The 18,119-nt window shown below is 38.9% G+C and overlaps 1 protein-coding gene across 6 annotated transcripts in view; it reads right to left on the reverse strand.

The window, feature by feature from the left end:
* Positions 1-16,477, reverse strand: part of lpp (LIM domain containing preferred translocation partner in lipoma) — a 142,864-nt gene extending 126,387 nt beyond the window's left edge. For 2 of the 6 annotated variants that reach the window (XM_019275360.2, XM_019275354.2), the window contains exons 1-2: positions 16,194-16,477; positions 8,940-9,014 (exon numbers count right to left, since the gene is read on the reverse strand). The gene's annotated coding sequence lies outside the window, so the exon portion shown is untranslated. Of the gene's footprint in view, positions 1-4,812; positions 4,887-5,662; positions 5,773-8,939; positions 9,015-15,547; positions 15,646-16,193 lie in introns of those variants that run through there. The other 4 variants (XM_019275356.2, XM_027290651.1, XM_019275358.2 and 1 more) reach the window with 4 other exon arrangements.
* Between the last annotated feature and the right edge of the window lie 1,642 nt (positions 16,478-18,119).

Genomic DNA, 18,119 nt, shown 5'->3' on the forward strand with positions numbered 1-18,119 from the left:
ATTAAGCACTGCCTAAACTTCTCAAACACAGCTCTGTATTATCCCCAAAACTGATACTCTTAAACATCAGGTTTTACCGACTATTTCAACAGATTTTTTCTGTCAGCATCCCAAACCGCCCTTTCCTTTTCTTCTGTTTTCATCCAGATCAAGAGAAACACCTGCCAGGTTAAATGTTCAGTTCAAAATAAGTGTAGACTTACTCCAGAAGGGAAATAACACCAGCTTTAAAAGGGTTTGTCACATCATTTTTAACCCCTAAAAAGGTTCATTCAGACAGGATCAGGCACTGCAGTAAATGGCCAGTTTTTTCCAGCATGAGGGAGGCACCTGGGGGTCTATTTGTGCTAAACGTGACCGCTGTGAAACAATCAGGAAATACGTTTTTATTTCGCCGATTAACCGGCTTTCTCAATGTCGACGCTCTCTAATTCTCATTCACTGTCTATGTCTCTCGACCACTGCTGTCTCTCTCTCTCTCAAACCATCGAAAACATGCAGCATAAATTGTGAGCCAGGCTCAGATTTCGAGGCTGGTTACATGAAATAAACAAAGCCAGAACACAACAGGTAGAGTATCAGAGTTTAGTCCATACTGGTCTGATCGTCTCTTTGGTGGCCACATGGTGACGTAAGGCTGCGTTTTTCCAAACGTTGGATCTGGCTGAAATTCTCGGTTGCAGATTGCTGTTTTTTTTGGTGGACACCCCCGTGGCACAGCCGTAGCCAAAACAGACTACCCCCACTTAAATGAATGGAACAACCAGCAGATTCTGTCTGAATACGGGCTAACACCTCCCCGTTATTAGTTGATATCCCATTATAGCTTTTCTGTCAAGAGAGCTTTGTAATATGAACACTTGATGCATTGAGAAGACTAAAAATAAATGAACAAGCCTTCTATTTAACCCTGTTTCACTACTTGTTGATATTTGTTTTAAATTGTAACAAATCATATCCACTAACATCCGTCATACTTATTATTCTAATCTGATTTATGAGGTTTGCAGTTTATATATTTTGGCACATCATTAGTGGCTCTGTGTTTTGCCAACAACATGCTTCAGTAATTTGACTGTCTTTAGAGGGTGGCATCTGTCACTGCATGCTGCGCGAGTCATTGTGTAAAGTGTCCCATTAGGCTCGAGCTTCTGCCTAATCTGAGATTAATCAGTTAGTGGCATCTGATCCTAAATGATAGGGACACAAAGAAAAGGTCACTTCTGGCACACAATCACTCTACTGTCATTATGACAGTCACGAAAGTGACAGTAAAAAAACAGCAAACAGAAATTCACTAACAAGTGAATAGGGATGGATGTTGAGAATGTTATCACCCAAGCAGCAACCTCTGTGAAGTCAATGTGGAAGTGCCAAAAACTGCAGTTCTTCAAATGTCCACTTGAGGCTGGCTAAAGAACAAGTCAATCTCCATAAGTCCCCATGTTAAAATGTCCAACTTCACAGCAGAAATAAACATGTTTACAGCCTGGTACAAAAAACTGTTTTGGTCTCTATAGCTGATTTCCCCATTCAAGACAACTGTACTGAGTCTGAATATTTATATAACTCACCTAATTATATTAAGGCTTAAAGTTATGCATGATTAACGGCGAGTGGGTGCCATTACAGGTGGCTTTTTTGAGCAACGAGGCCACAGGTCCGCTGATGATCCACATCTTTGCCGGTTTTTAGATTAGCCAGACTCAACACAAAGTACAGCCCCAGTGTCTTTGTCAAGTACTCATGAACATTACTATAATTTAAACAGGAATGAAAAAGTTCTAGTTTCTTGGTTGTTGTCCTGCTTCTGAGCTAGTTCTCCCCTTCTGATGAAGCATTAACAATTACTAATATCAATATTCAGACTAGAGATGGGAATTGTGAGAGCGGTACGGCGATAAAGACAGAAAAAAAGAGCTTTATTTGTTAATTGATTCAATGCGTCTACATCGGCTACTAAAGCAGAAAAAAATGCACATAAAAATACCTCAAAAGTTTTAGAAGATCAGACCTTTTTTTCCTTGCAGCTTGCCAAGTCCACACAACTGTTGCTGATCTTTAGGAACTTCCTGACTTTATCAGTTATGTTGGAAATAGCCATTGTTGACTTGGCCTTTACTAATTACTAATCAGCAACGAGGCCACGTACACAAATAGTTACACGTAACATGGCTGCCAGTATCGTGGTTGAAAAAAATCCATCAATGTCTGGTTTTAAATAACATTACCTCATTTTGTTTTGATAGTTGTTTTTCCTAAAAACGATTAAAGATAAAAAGCTGAAATATTTAGAGTCAATAAGTCCATATTTGGATGATATTTTAGAGACATTAATTTGATGCACAGACTGTAAACATCTTTGGAATATCTATACAGATGCTCTGAAACTCTTAAGTCCTATTTATTTTCATAGTCACATCAGGAATCTAAATTAGGGTCTAATTCAGAATTGCAGTAAAAACTGCCAGCAACATGAGGCCTTTCCTGTTCTCCACAGCTGACTGACAGCTTTCCTGAACATAAATGAAAGAACAGGGTACGTTTTATTCTTCTAAAATAAAAACTGAATTCTTCAAGCATGACAAAGTGTCTGGGAGAGGCTGTTGACATCTCATCACATATCAAACAGCGTCCCACCATGAAGGATGGCCATGATGTCGTGCAGTGGGTGCGGGTCATTTTTTAGCACTGGGAAAGGGAACAGTAAATGCAGGCGAAGTCTTTAGGTGAATCTCCTCCAAAAAGCGTTGAAGACCTTAAACTGAAGCGATGATTTATGTTCAAACACAATACTGGCCACCAGCATGTGGACAAAACAGCATTAAAATGGAAAGACCCAGCCAAAGGTTTGAAATCTATTGAAAAGTAATGTGTCTAAGATGGTTGTTTATTTACTCACACCATCCAGCTTGAGAGTAAAAGAAAAACTTCAACTATGATTGAGAAACAAGTGCTGAGTTGATGCTGACATATATGACTACTTATAGCGATCACTGTTGCCAAATATGCTACCAGACAGTATTGGTTTGCGGTGAAATATATTTACAATACTACTTCTGCATTTCATTTCCAATCAAGCTATAAAAATTCCAAGCTCTAATCCTTCTCAAGTATGTCAACCGCAACGGCAATTTTGTTGAGAGAAAACAGAAGCTGCGCTGCCCGCGTTTGCATGCAACATCGGTGTTCAATCTGCCCTCTAAAACACTCAACGGTATAGAAAAAAACAGCTGGTAATCAAGAGTTCAGCACAAAAGCAGAAAGTAATCACATCCTTAAAGTGATTCTCCTTAATAAGAAACATAATCTCCTCCAATTTAGCTTGACCTCCTCAGCTCAGTTGGCTCCTCAGTGTAATTGCTCTTGTTAATCATGCCTTAATTTGATGATGACATTCATTTGGAAGACTTGTCTTGAATACATACGATCTCTCCCAATCTGGGAATGCCAACATCTTGAAATTAAGGACTGCAAAGTAGAGTGAGACCAGATTAAGTCATTTTAAGAGTGTTGGACACGTCGCCAGAGACTGATGTAACCAACCGACTGGTGTCCGTCCCTGCTTATTGAACGAGTAGAGTTCAAACTGCGCACTGCAACATTCTTGATATGAAACTACAATCATTTTAATAAACTGCAGTAGTAAAAGTTCAATATCTATGTGACAATTGTAAATCTAATAAACCTGATGTTTACAAAGTGTCAAGAGGACGTGTAAAAATCAGTTACAGCTCATGACTAGCTTTGATGGCTACTCAAAAGTAATTAGGCCATCAAAGTACTCTAGAGGTTTTCCTACAGTATTTTATGACAATCTCTTCCAAATAAAGCTATAGCCTGGCTTGTTCTGGTGCACAGCTGTCAGACACAATGGTAAATGCTCAAACATGATGTAACAATAACACAAACGGAGTCAGAGAACTGAACTGACTCAGTACTGTCACAGCAGTGTCTTCCTAAACTTTGCTACCATTGGCAAACATAAGCTATTGGTCATACCAGACCAAGTAAAGTGGTCAATTTTAGAGAAGAAAAATGTATATTTTAATATCAAATAAATATTTTAACCTTCAACAGTTATACAGTTTCACTTTAAGGCCAAAAGCACTGAAAGCTTGAGGCACAAAGCAGCAGCTGTTTGTGGTCAAAAGTTAATATATTCGCATATTAGTAATATCCTAATGTTTGCTATGTTAGCATGTCAGCATGTAAACTGAAATTTTGACCAGAGGGAGATGGAAAGTGAAGGCATCGTCAGCATTTTTACAATATACAGAGACATTAATGTCCATATAGAATAGAGATAATTCACTCTGTCTTCAGTGTTACATTTTAACATTACATTGTTCATCACTTACTGAAGAGTGAATATATTTAAAAAGACATGCTATGTATGTATGTTATAGAGTGCTTATTGATTTTAAGGGACCGTACTGAAACCATTTTCCCGGAAAAAGTAACACATGTGAAGAAACAAATACAGTATATATCACAACAGCTTAACAGTTGCTCATGTCTGGGTTTAGTTTATGGTTAGAACTGATCAGTGAAATGAAAACTGTAGAGAAAAGGGGTCAAGAGGGCTTCATGTAACCTTTCATAGACAGATAAATGGCTTATAGCAGCTTATATTCAGTAATGAATGTGTGTAAGTGACACTGGCACACAAACAGACTAGACTAACTAGCTCTAAGGCTGAATGCTGATACAATCCCAGCATAATTTAAAGATAAAAGTAATCAGATAATCACACCAGACCGTCACTAAACTCACCAGCACCAGCCCTTAAAGCTAAGTAAAATCATTTACCTCTTCTACTACTGCTAGGCACCTGCCACTATATGTTTGGAGTGTGAAAATAAGAGCCAGGAGGAAGGTCAGACCTGTTAAATTGTAGATATGAGTTAGAGTGGATGTTTGAAAAAAATAAATAAATAAATGAATTCTCCAGTGACCCGAACTCCCCCCAAACTCACACACAACCACAAGTCATCCACAGGAAAACATACTGGGCTATTTAACAATTTCTATCCACAATATCTATTAAATCTGGTCAGACACAACAGACTATTGTGCCCTCATCTATAATAATAACAATAATACATTTTATTTACTTTTCTGGATACTTAAAGACACTGTACATGAAAGAACATCAAATCAGCAAAACAACATAAAGCAGTACACTAAAAACACATTAGACTAAGCTAAACATTAAAGGCTATGACCTTCTCCTATTACTGACAGATAGCTGTATACAAGGTCAGTCTCTTGGTCAAAGAATTTCTCACTGCAATGCTGAGTATTTTGTTGTTTGGTCCTAACTTTTTTCCAAAAAAAAAAAAAAAAAGTCGGTGAACAGTCAATATCAGCTCCCTGTCTCTTCCACACTTTTGCAGTGAGGCACAGGAACACTGTGTTAGGATTTTGTCTGATGCAAGGAAACAGCAATGGCATCTCCTTTACACCTCTCAAACTTTCAATCAAGCAAACAAATAGTGACATAAGTTTCCCACAAGCAACAAACATTATATAGTTTGGGGAAAAACATGAACAAGTCAATCATTTTAGCTCAATGTTTTATATTATTTGAATATGCATGGCTGTTTTACTACCACAAAACTCGAATATTAAAACAAATTTAGCATAGAATGATACTCACAGTTTGTCTTTAGATCATTGAAGCACAGAAAAACTGCTAGCTTCACTAAATGGCAGTCACTTGGAAGGCTGCTCTCAGCCTTAGAAAGCCTTATGCAGCTGAAATGACTCACATCCCCTCTTCCAACCTCTGTCAACCATCATGAGGAGGTAAACATTTCCAAATATGGAGAAAATATGAAGACAGTATTGAGGGGCAATATCAGTTTGGTTTGCTTTTTAACTTGGAATGCCATACTCTGTGAGCCAGAGTCACTCGGCAGAGCCAGTTCTGTGGTGCATACCTTTCACTAGGAATAATAATGATGATTGTAGAGAACTTTTCACAATCGGTTTGGGTTCAGTCTGACCTAAGATGGGTAAGACTGTGAGCCTGCAAGCTCTGTTTTTATGGTGGGATAGTTAAAATGTGGAGAAGGAGAAGGGTTAGTTTAAAGCTGTATATATATAAAAATGCAGATAAATATACAGTACCAGTCAAAGGTTTGGACACACCTTCTCATTCAATGTTTTTTCTTTATATTGTAGATTGACACTGAACACATCAAAACTACGAAAGAACACATATGGAATTATTATGTGGTGAATGTAAACAAACCAGAATGTTTTATTTTTTTAGATTCCTAAAACCTTTTGCTTCAATGACAGATTTGCTTTCCTCTAAAATCAGATCCATGAGGTGGTCACCTGGTGTGCCTTCTCAAACTTTAATTTGTGGAATTTCTTGCCAACCTAATGAGTTGTGTTGTTCAGAGATAGTGTTGGCAGAAAGTGAATAGCTCTGTTGTAATCCATATTATGGCAAGAACCGCTCAGCTAAGTAAAGAGAATCAACGGTCCATCATTACTTTAAGACATGAAGGTCAGTCAATCCAGAAAAAAGAACTTGTATCATGTATCATCATGTGTAGTCACAAAATCCATTAAATGATTTGATGAAACTGAGTAAGGAAGACCAAGTGTTACCTCAGAAATTAACAACCAACGGCACCTCAGAATAGAGCTCACATGATGAATTCAAGTAGCAGACACATTTCCACATCAACTGTTCAGAGGAGACTGCGTGAATCAGGCCTTCGTGGTCAATTTGTTGCGAAGAAACAACAACTGGCGGAGACCACCAACATGAAAAGAGCTGCTTGGACCAAGAAACACAACAGACTGGTGGAAATCTGGACTTCTGATGAGATTTTTGGTTCAGACCGCCAAGTCTTTGCGAGACACAGAAAAGGTGAATGGATGGTTTCTACATGTGTGGTTCCCACTGTGAAGCATGGAGGAGGATGTGTGATGGTGTGAAGGTTCTTTGTTAGTGACTGTTGGTGACCAATGGGGAGAAACCAACGTGGCTACCACAGCATTCTGCCCTAAGCATCTGGTTTTTCGCTTAGTGGGACAATGTAGAATGACAAGGTGTGTCCAAACTTTTGACTGGTCCTGTATAAATCTGTATAAAGAATTGACTTCATCAGGTGACGAGGGCCATATTAGAAGGTAAAGGGAGCCCATTTACTGTGAGAAGCTGTCTTGTCACACAGATTGTCTTCAAGTGATTAAGGATGTATAATTAAACTCTGATTACTCCCCGTGAGTGGTATAGGTCAGCGGAGATCCCCACAATATTAAGAGCCGCTAGGAGAGAACATTACGACACCCTGCCTGGATTGGAATTGTTATGAAGAGCAATTTGGCTTGAGAGCGCTCCTTTTTTCTCAACCCACTTCATCCAAATCCCAAAGGAACAGGCTGAACTCAGAGGACTGACATTCTCCCATGTTCATAAATTCTTGAAAAATATTTGTATTTTTTTATTTTTATCACTTCCCCTGGATTCCTAAAGTCCTAAATCTGGTCCTGTTCTGGTTTGTTAGCAACGCTAAATCAGTCTGAAGTTACTTAAGAATTCATGTAAGCCTAACATGATTCTAATGCGACATTTGTCTGGCATTATGTAGAAGAGACAGCTAATCAGGACCACATGAGAATGTGGCTGCAATGTCAATTAAGAGATAAGAGCCTTAAAAATCATATAAAAGATCAAAAGGCTGTGAATAAAAGATCTGGATGGATAACGTGTGTTTTTTTTTTTCCAATGAGTCAAACCAGACTGTTTGTAATAAACTCAGCTATGAGCCACTTGAAATACATGATGACACCACATGCCATGACTGCACTGGATGCCAATGAACAAGCCTGCTGAGCATTTTTTTAAAAGAAGTTCAAAATCGATGCAGCAAAACCAGGTATGTCTGTTGTCTACGTCAATTGGAAGGTCAACGGCCAGCTATCGATTTTGTCTAAGCAGGCAGCAATAGGTCTCTTCAACCCTGGTCACCACAGTGTTGTAGACTGACACCTACTGTTCCCAGTCAAAGCCAAACAATTATTACTGCAGAGGACCTCAATACCCACACGTGACCTTGTGTAACCTAGAAAAATCCATAACAGCAACCACTGACAGTGTAGAGATTCAGGTTTTGTTATACTAGTAGCTGATAACGTAGAATCAAACTGCTAAGCTCAAGCAGAGATGAGGAGTACAGAGGTCTGATGAACTCCACACCTCCAGATTTGTGACATCACTTGAGGGAGGCATATCCTGAATATCGTCTAGTCAAAGTTGTAACCCCACCGAAAGGATCAAATGGAGGACATACCCCCAGCTCCAATAATAATGTGCCGAAAGATCATGGCGGTCCATAACATGACCGGTTTGAACCTCTGGCTGGGTCCACACCTCCTGGGCCTGAAGGCAGATCAAGCTGGCACAGAAACAGCATGGAGAATCCCACCAATTTTCAAAATAACACCCTGTGCAAACTTCAGGTTGTAAAAACAGACAAAACGGCAACTAATAGCACATAAACGAAGAAATAAATCACCAAATCTGAGCAAGTTAACAAAGCCTTGCGCTAAAACTGCTTCGCAGCCACAACATGCCATGTCGGTTCCCAGCGTTATACGATCGTTCAAATATGCAGTCGTACCCTCCTTTCCCTTTAGGAACTGCAGTTTGAACGTTGCCTAACAAAGCAGTGACATCACACAACACTGCTTTGGTAACTAAATACTTCCACAGGGGAAAACAAAGCTTATTTTGTCATAAATTTGTCATCATTTTTCAGGGTAAATTGGCACAGAGTTTTATCACTTAAAATGGAAGTTAGAACTTAAGTTGCGTAAGTTGTACTACCAGCCGACACGAAAGCACAAAAACACAACGAACACAGTATATAAAGTATGATGCAGCAGTAAAAGTACAGCAAAAGCTATCTCACCTTTCCTCCTCTCTGTATGTCTGGGATGTGCAGCGATGAATCTTTGATGCAATGCCCTTCACTTTATGTTGAAATCTGTTGAGATTGAGAAATAGAGTCAACTCTGTGTTACTCAAAAGGATTACATAACTATAATAGTGCTGAGCAGGACCACAGCACCATGGGAAGTGGGTCCTGTCAACTCATAGATATTTCTTTCCATGACTGCGCCGTTCATCAGTGAAAAGATGAACTATGGGGCAGGCTCCTATAAATCCTGTATCAACCTGAGTGTACGTTTTCCATTTAAATTTTAGCCTGTCATTTCTCACCAGGCACTTGTCACAGCCTGTTGGATTAATATTTCACTGTAAAGATACAGTACAGGGAAAACAATGCTGACAAGTGACACGGGAGAAAATATTTCACCGCAGTGTGACAATTATTTAGAGAGGAGAACTCAAATCTAATATGAAGGTCTCTCACTCAGAAGGACAAGTTGGACAACTTTTTTTCCATCCAATCTTTTTTATATTAACATAATAGCTGCAGTCACAGAATTAACAACAATACCGTTTTATATTAAAATATTATTTAAATTAACATTAACCTACGATGTCAGACACATTTTGACATCATTTATGTGCTATTGTTATCATGTAGCACAGGTGATAAAGCTCAATTGCAAATCATTTGAACTTCTCTTTCTAAAATACGCAAGGCTAATCTTTTCATTTTACAGCTTTAATTAACAATATTTTGATAACTAACTCATCTGCTGTACCTTTGATTAATCGTTTACGCTACGCAATGTCTTTACTGCTTATTTTATTATACAGACAGTAAATCCTCATGTTTGAGAAGCTGTAACACGTCGGTGTTTTGTATTTTTATACTTGACAAATTGACGAGCTGTTTCAGTGTGGTTTAGTTAAGTAGTAGTTCACAGTGATGTCTAACTCAACAACAGTGTCTAATAATCATGGCTCAGCTGACAGGAGGTCATTCACACACACCAATGGCACACACTTTTAGAGTAATTTGGGGTTCAGTATCTTGCTCAAGGACACATCAACATGCAGACTGAAAGACATCAGAGATTGAACCACCGATCATCATCTGATTAATGGATGACCCGGTCAACCTCCTCAGCCGCATCCGCCCCATGTCAGTTTGTTAGATACATAGCAATCATGACTCGTCACTTTGTTGCTGGTGACTGTTTTGCACAGTAACGCCATCAAGGACTCTTAGGCGGAGGAAGGAGATGAAGCTTTCTTGCACATACTTCTGTCACACAACTCTCATCTATACTACTAGAATTTAGTTTGGCAGAGCTTGGTGAGGATGTGCATACACTTCCTCTCTTGTTATCTGAGCACCACATACTCTGCTATGGACCATGGGGATGGTGCTAGCTCTAATTTGGTCGGTGCTTTCTGACGCAAGAGAGAAAAGCCTTCTCTAAAGAAACGCCAACGCAATCAACCTGCAGAGAAATTGCCAGAGACTAAGAGTATACTACTTTTTATTTCTTTTATAACCGTACAACTGAGAGAGCTAACAGGTAACAGTTAATGAGCACCATACATATTTCATTCATTCATTCATTAGTCACTTGCTTCAGTTATGAAGAAAATATTCAGACATTGACCAGTAAAATATCCTGCAGGACAGCTGGAACGCATGTGCATTTAAGTAAAAAACAGACCACAGTATTGTTGTGCAAACTAGCCTCCTACATGTCACACCCCTTCCTGTGAGCACAGCGGGAGTGCTGAGCGGGCACTGACATGTCCTTGCTATTCCCTGTATGCTGTGTCATAAGTCTGGTCATGCTTGATTGTGTCATTATCAGTGAGAATATCCGCTTTGTTTTTCTTCTACTCTGACACGACTATGTCGCCTTTCTCTGTGATCTGTGCAAACTGTATGTTGGTGGACGTATAGGTTCTTAAACACTGTAACAAAATAGAAACATTAGATGCACCAATCAGACACTTAGACCAGTCAAACCCTCTGCAGTCAGCCTGAAATATCTCTGAAACTGAGACTATCCTGGTGGATTCATGGACTAAACTCTACCTGTTGCGTTGACCCAGCAGCCCCTTCACTGCCGCACAAACGCTGCTGCGATTCGACACAGCGCTTGATCCTGTCTGCGTGTACCTTAACCCTCAGATTTTGACCTCCCACACTTAAATTAAAAAGGCAGTTGCAATAACAATACACACAGGTATTGTACAAGCGCTCCCTGATTCACCAGCACAACATGTGGCTAACAGGAGACAACAGGAGGTTTGTGCATCTCATGCATTTCTATTACAATTCACGAATCAAGTCATAAATGTAAGCCAAAAACGAAATACCCGACAGTCTTCCAAAAGCATAAAGGCTGTTTAACAGGCGTTAACCATCTATATTAAAAATGCTGTTGCAAAATAAAATTTTAAACCATTTCTGAAGGTGGAAATAACACGTCAGATTTCTTCTTATTTTGGTTCACTTTGTCCAAAAGAGTTTTCCAGCAACCACTTTTATTTGGGTTAGGAAAAAGAGGTTCATCTTGGAAAACAGGTTAAAAAATCTTATTTATCGTGGAGCAGATGAGATATTTTTCAGCCAGGTGGTTAGAAGTATGTTTGAGGATTTCTGGAAATATCTTCAGAACAGCATCAGGTGTTGTTAAAGACTGCCAAGTATTTATTCTTTTGGAAAATTGGATGTTTAGCTCTGCAGATCAAATGCTAATAGTAATACCTGAAAGGTACCGATAGATCACACTAAGCATATATATCACAGAGATGCACGCTGGCTTCTGGTTGAGTTAACACTCACATTGAAAGATGTACTCTAAAACTGTGAATTTTGAGTCTGAGTAACGCTGCTGTTCCTTCCAGAAAAGGACACCCTCATTAAAATATGCCAAGAAACACAAACAGTAGAAAAACTTGACTAAACCTACCAGGGGGGCCCGGGCTCAAAGGCAGCTGAGGCGCTCATCTTTTAACTTTAACATCATCAACACTGTCAAATGAGTGCTTTTTAAACCAGAGATTTTAAAAGACAGTTCCGTTTAATGTTGCCTGAGTCAAATCTGTGTCTGAGCGACGCAGATGTATTCGGTTTGATGACAGCGCTCTCGGGGGACCTTGGTGTTATTGATTTGAAATCCAGCATCTAAGTCAAAGTTTGAATCTTAAAGAAGAAGAAAGAAAGTAAACACTTTCACAAAAGATGAAGATAATTGACGATGCTAAAGCTGTTTACATCAGGCAGGTAGTCAGTTATCTGTGACTAGGGTCCAGTGGAAATCTTGAGGTGATACAAACGCGCACATAAACCTTCACAATATATGTGAAACATGGAGTAACATTCGGTACTAATAAAGTTGTCCGGATTTGTTTGGTTTAAGTAAGCGGATACGACATCCATGTTTCATACGGATATCTGTTTTAAACAACTGTGGTTGTGAACACATCAGAAGTCCCCTTTTCTGAGACATTCAATGTGGATAATTTAACTTCTTATCTCAAGGTTCTCCTTTGACACTGACAGTATAAAGAAGATCGACATCACCCACAGGTTTCCAAGTAAAGGTTTTGAAGCTGGAAATATGCACCACCATGTTGGCTGTACTGCTTCTTCCACCTCATGGCTAATCTAAATATCGGCAGACGTGGATCACTGGTGGACCTGAGGCCTGGGTGCTCTAATAAGGCATCTGTAAAGGCACCTTCATGTCAATCAAGGAGGCCACACTGTTAATTATGCATAACTTTAAGCCTTAATAAAATTTGTTTTTAAAAAAAGTGAGTTCTATAAAAAAGTCAGACTCAGTACAGTTGTCATGAACAGTAAATTATCTATAGACACCAAATCTGTTTTTTGTACCAGGCTGTAAACATGTTTATTTCTGCTGTGAAGTTGATCATTTTGACATGGGGGACTTATGGCAATTAACTCGTTCTGTAGCCAGCCTCCTTTGCTGGCTTCACTTCACAACCACAGAGGTTACCACTTGCTTTAAACCAATCAAATCCCAACAATTTCTAGGTATTCCAGCTTTGTCATTAGTATTGAATGGTTAATATTACTTATTCTTTAGTCAGCCTCGAGTGGCCACTTGAGGAATTTACAGTTTTTAGCACATGCATAGATAGATAGATAGATAGATAGATAGATAGATAGATAGATAGATAGATAGATAGATAGATAGATAGATAGATAGATAGATAGACATGTAGTTTAATGTCTCATAGAGTTTACCAATGACTCTCTGTGTGTTTATCTGCAGTGCATGTCAGCAGGTTTCTTGGCAAATTGAAAAACTGCCAGGCCTTGTGACACAGCATCAACAACTGCTGAAGCCCCAAAGTCCTTTACACCAGGGGTCTTCAACCTTTTTCAGCCCAAGGACCTCTTTGGACAAGAGAGAAACAGAACACGGATACTTTCATAGACATTCTCCTTAGTTATGAGGAACCAGCTCACCTGTACATACTTTAAATTACAACTAAAGAGCTTTGGGTGGTTACCGAGGTTACCAGAGGTTACCGCTTGCTTAAACTGAACAAATCCCAACAATTTCTAGGTATTCCAGCTTTGTCATTAGTATTGAATGGTTAATATTACTTATTCTTTAGCCAGCCTCGAGTGGCCACTTGAGGAATTTACAGTTTTTAGCAAATAGATAGATAGATAGATAGATAGATAGATAGATAGATAGATAGATAGATAGATAGATAGATAGATAGATAGATAGATGACTTCATTAATCCCCCAAGGGAAATTAGGTCGTCAAAGCAGTCCAGTATATTTGAATACAAAAAAACACAACAGCATATGTCACTTTCATAGACATTATCCTTAGATATGAGGAACCAGCTCACCTGTACATACTTTAAACTACAACTAAAGAGCTTTGGTTGGTTACCAAGGTTACCAATTGCTTAAACCAAACAAATCCCAACAATTTCAAGGTATTCCAGCTTTGTCATTAGTATTGAATGGTTAATATTACTTATTCTTTAGCCAGCCTCGAGTGGCCACTTGAGGAATTGACAGATTTTAGCAGACAGACAGACAGACAGACAGACAGACAGATAGATAGATGACTTCATTAATCCCCCAAGGGAAATTAGGTCGTCATAGCAGTCCGGTATATTTGAATACAATAAAAACACAATAGCATATGTCACTGTCATAGACATTCTCCTTAGTTATGAGGAACCAGCTCACCTGAGAGCTTTGGGTGGTTACCGAGGTTACTACGCTTGCTTAAACCAAACAAATCCCAACAATTTCTAGGTATTCCAGCTTTGTCATTAGTATTGAATGGTTAATATTACTTATTCTTTAGCCAGCCTCGAGTGGCCACTTGGGAAATACAATACAATACAATACAATAAAAACACAACAGAATATGTCCCTTTCATAGACATTCTCCTTAGTTATGAGGAACCAGCTCACCTGTACATACTTTAAATTACAACTAAAGACTTTGGGTGTTTACCGAGGTTACCAGAGGTTACCAGAGGTTACCGATTGCTTAAACCAGACAAATCCCAACAATTTCTAGGTATTCCAGCTTTGTCAATAGTATTGAATGGTTAATATTACTTATTTTTTGGCCAGCCTCGAGTGGCCACTTGAGGAATTCACAGTTTTTAGCACATAGATAGATAGATAGATAGATAGATAGATAGATAGATAGATAGATAGATAGATAGATAGATAGATGACTTCATTAATCACCCGAGGGAAATTAGGTCGTCATAGCAGTCCGGTATATTTGAATACAATAAAAACACAACAGAATATGTCATAGACATTATCCTTAGTTATGAGGGACCAGCTCACCGGTACATACTTTAAATTACAACTAAAGAGCTTTGGGTGGTTACCGAGGTTACCGCTTGCTTAAACCAAACAAATCCCAACAATTTCTAGGTATTCCAGCTTTGTCATTAGTATTGAATGGTTAATATTACTTATTCTTTAGCCAGCCTCGAGTGGCCACTTGAGGAATTTACAGTTTTTAGCATATAGATAGATAGATAGATAGATAGATAGATAGATAGATAGATAGATAGATAGATAGATCTATAGATAGATGACTTCATTAATCCCCCAAGGGAAATTAGGTCGTCATAGCAGTATTTGAATACAATAAAAACACAACAGAATATGTCACGTTCATAGACATTCGCCTTAGGTATGAGGAACCAGCTCACCTGAGAGCTTTGGGTGGTTACCGAGGTTACCCCTTGCTTAAACCAAACAAATCCCAACAATTTCTAGGTATTCCAGCTTTGTCATTAGTATTGAATGGTTAATATTACTTATTCTTTAGCCAGCCTCGAGTGGCCACTTGGGAAATACAATACAATACAATACAATACAATAAAACCAGAATGTCACTTTCATAGACATTCTCCTTAGTTATGAGGAACCAGCTCACCTGTACATACTTTAAATTACAACTAAAGACTTTGGGTGGAGCCAAGTTTGACCTGTTGGTGCATTTCTCTGTCACAAATCAAAACAGTGAGGGCTAAAAAGTAAACTTTGGGCCTCTCCACTGTCATGTTAAGTCCTCGATAAAACACATATAAGTGTAATTTTACCGTGTAACGGGCACACAGGCGACACCGACCACATTTCTCACAACTAACTTAAACAACGTGGCGTCCGTTTAACCGTTAGTGGATTTTTTTTTCTTTAATGGCGACGCTATAAAAAGTTTAGCCCGGCGACAGTTAGTTAGCTTCTTCTCTCACTTTTCTTTTCTTTAAAAAACCAAACATATGTGTGTGTTAAAAGTTAAAATGTCCCCTCTTCATGTTAAGTTAAGGGGGCTCTCGTGTTTCTCCGGGTGACAGGCTGTCTCTGTCTGTCTGTCGTCTTCCGCATTGCTCAGCAGCAAAGCAAAGTCGAGCTAAAAACAGAAACAGCAGAGACGCCCAGAGAGAGAGAGACAGACAGAGAGAGAGAGAGAGAAAAGCTCACAATGTCTGACAATACTTTGTTTTTGTTTTTTTGTGTGTGTGTGCTTGCGCTAAGCAAGTTAGCTTTAGTTTAGTGTCCTCCAGTTTGAAGTCCACGCCCTCGTTTTTGTGAAGCAGCTACAGCCTGTAAAAATCACATTAAGTTACATCCTAACGAGGCCGAACACTTTGCTGTTTTTCCTGTTTGTCTTCTATATCTTTTTAAAAATAAACACACACAGCCGTTAAAGCGTTAGAAAAAAAGAAGCTCGATGGTTTCGCTTACCTCGCTTTCTAGGAAATATACGAGAGAGTGTGTGTGTGTGAGAGAGAGAGAGAGAAAGAGATGGTTCAAATCCACAACCCCTGCACAAAAACCCAAAAAAAAAAAAAAAAAAAAGTGAAACTTCTCCTTCTTCTTCTTCTTGATCCCAAATCTGGGAAGAGTTGTAGGCGGTGACGTCACGCCGTGAAATTCCAGCCGTGCTCAGTCGGTTCAGGAGTTTGCCCATGTAAGGCAGCAGGCCAGCGGTGACACCGAGCCAACACACCCCGGCCCCACAGCCGCAGGGACAACCCCGAACACAAGGATGTATGCAACAGGAACAAAAAAATGTTTATCTCTGCTTTTCTTTTTCTTTTCTTTTTTTATTCTCCCTCCCTGTGTTATATGACTCATTTTGAACTAATCTTAAATCAGAATCACTTTAAGGGTTTGACTTTAAACGTACAAACAAACAGATGATGCATGTCAGCATCGTTGTCCTGCAAACCAACATCTGCCTAAAGCACCATTGGACCTTTTAATATATATATATATATATATATATATATATATATATATATATATATATATATATATATATATATATTCTGTTCTTAAAGATGGTTAGTGTTTTACATATTACATTGCATTTAGCAGACGCTTTACCAAAGCGACTTACAGAGGAGGACATAAGCTGAGAAAGGTGTAAAGGAGTTTTTGTATAACAAAGTTCTTTTTAGCTTTTTGTATACAAAGTTCTTTTTAGCTTTTTAGTACTGTATACTGTTTTTTAGTACATCTAACGTGTACTAAGTTAAGTAGTTTTGTTAGTTTTGTTAGGCAGGGAAGCATTCTCGAAACAGAAAGGTTTTTACAAGTTTTTTAAAGGTCGAAAGGGATGTTGCTGTTCTAGTAGCCGTTGGTAGGTCATTCCACCATTTGGGGACGACCACAGAGAAGAGTTTAGAGTGACCTCGCTTTGCAAGAGGCGAGGGTACAACTAGACATATGTTGTTTTTGTTTGTTTGTGTACTGGAGTATAGTAACAAAAAAAATAAGAATTTCCCCCTGGGATTATTAAAGTGTTTCTGATTCTGATTCTGAACAGGGAAATTCACTTGTTACAGCAGCAGAAAGTTGTTTAATATACACTACAGAGGTAGAATCAAATAAAAGAGAAAAAAAAACCCCACAACGAACAGACAGAGGTATCAGTCAGCCTCTACAATAGACAAAAAAAGGCAATCAACAGACAAGTGTACAGACGTTCAAAACAAGTACTAAGGTAGAAATTTTTAAAAGTAGTGGAATGATATAAATAATATTGCACATGTAATCGGAAAGGAAATATTAATGTAATGTAAAGTGACCATAGTGTAAGAATACTGCAAAGGAAAGTGACCATAATATAAATAAATTTACAAAAGTAAGTGACCATGGTATAAATAATAACTGCAAGGTATAAGTTAAATAAAATGGAAAAGAATGAGACATGAACAGGAGACTACAACATGGTCAGGTGGTGCAGGTGTTGTATCTGTATGCATAATTAGTATTATCAGACTCCAGAACACATAACTTAACAGCACTATGGTTCAAGTTTCAGCTTTCAGTTTGTCGTGTGCAGTGAAATGTGTTGGACAAGAGGAACCGGTCAGAACAGATTTTTTTTATTTTTTTTATTACTGATCCCTCCAGGGGAAATTCTTTTTTCACTCAGTTATTTACATGCATTTCAACCCCAGAACACAACAACACACATACAAAGGGACATGCAAATGTGGAGAGAGATGGTGGAGTGATAGGCAGCCACCCAGAGCAGCGCCCTGCGAGCAGTTGGGTGGGGTTTGGTGCCTTGCTCAAGCGTACCTCGGCAGTGCCCAGGAGGTGGACTGGCACCTCTCAAGCTACCAGTCTTGGACTTTAAGTCGTGGACTTAAACTGGCC

This window comes from Larimichthys crocea, chromosome XVII, assembly GCF_000972845.2.
Source record: "Larimichthys crocea isolate SSNF chromosome XVII, L_crocea_2.0, whole genome shotgun sequence".
Taxonomy (NCBI): Eukaryota; Metazoa; Chordata; class Actinopteri; family Sciaenidae; genus Larimichthys; species Larimichthys crocea.